General features: G+C 35.1%; 1 protein-coding gene across 1 annotated transcript in view; it reads right to left on the bottom strand.

Annotated features, from left to right (window-relative positions):
* LOC105451171 overlaps positions 1–477 on the bottom strand; it is a 4926-nt gene extending 4449 nt beyond the window's left edge. Inside the window, exon 1 of the mRNA XM_011691453.1 lies at positions 424–477. The gene's annotated coding sequence lies outside the window, so the exon portion shown is untranslated. The remainder of the gene's footprint in view (positions 1–423) is intronic.
* Between the last annotated feature and the right edge of the window lie 571 nt (positions 478–1048).

The following is a 1048-nucleotide window of genomic DNA, read 5'->3' as shown; positions in this document are numbered from 1 at the left end:
TTTTACTTCTAAAGATATGTATTATTAAAGCCTTAAAACGAATTTTGTATTACTTTTATTGTTTTTCTAAAAAAAATTCCCAAAGTTACCTATGAATTTTAGGCGCTCAAGGTGGTGTAACTCCTTAAATGAAAATTTACTTAAATCAACTTAATATGGAATGATGTCACTCTAATAACGTTTAATTAAATTCCATGCATATACCTCCAATACTAACTTGATTATCAATGATATCTCCAAAATGATATCAGTATATTAACTTGATTATAAATGGTATCTAATAACGTTTAATTAAATTCCATATATCTGCAGTAATAATCTCCACTAATATCGGCGCAAATTTGTACGTGTGGATAAGCGACAAGTGACTGTTTAGCAGGTTACACATTCCGGCAAGCATTTTATTGTAAAACACCCACGTACTCCAAATCAAAGGTCGCAACTCGAGGGAGTTCATGAGCTCGTACAGCTGCCTCGTGCAGAATTCCGCGGCTACATCGATCCCAGGATCAATTCGGCGGTTCTCGGTACTCGGCGGTTCACTGACGCACTTAATATAACCTGAGAAACACGTATAAATTTATGATAAACGTAAACTGCGTAAACAAAAGGCAACGGATGACGTAGCGAGTGTTTCTCCAGCAAGGACACACCGGCAATCAACAGGGGTGAAATGATTTACCGTGTTTATACACTCGACAGCAAAATTAAAACATCACCCATTCTGATCACTAAAAATAGGCAAATTTCAAGAGAGTGTAACTTCGTCAAAAATGATCGTATCGGAATGATCAAAAAAGAATTTTAAAGCTTAAAGTCTCTACTTTCGACATCCATAATTCATTAAATTACTTATTAATTCTTTACAAAACTGCACGGATGCAAATGGAGATGCATCAAATCTAAAAATTTTTTACCAAGTTTGCGAAGTTCCAAAAAGTAAAATAAAAATCGCACGCAAATGAGGTTTACAGCGTTTGAAAGCGTAAATCTTTAGCTTTAATTTGAGCACCCCACCAGCATTGTGCGATTTTTTTTCACCGAGTTA

This window comes from Wasmannia auropunctata, unplaced genomic scaffold (genome assembly GCF_000956235.1).
Source record: "Wasmannia auropunctata unplaced genomic scaffold, wasmannia.A_1.0 LD336053.1, whole genome shotgun sequence".
Classification (NCBI taxonomy): Eukaryota; Metazoa; Arthropoda; class Insecta; order Hymenoptera; family Formicidae; genus Wasmannia; species Wasmannia auropunctata.
The sequence above is the reverse complement of the archived record's forward strand: the minus strand, read 5'-3'. Positions and strand labels throughout refer to the sequence as shown.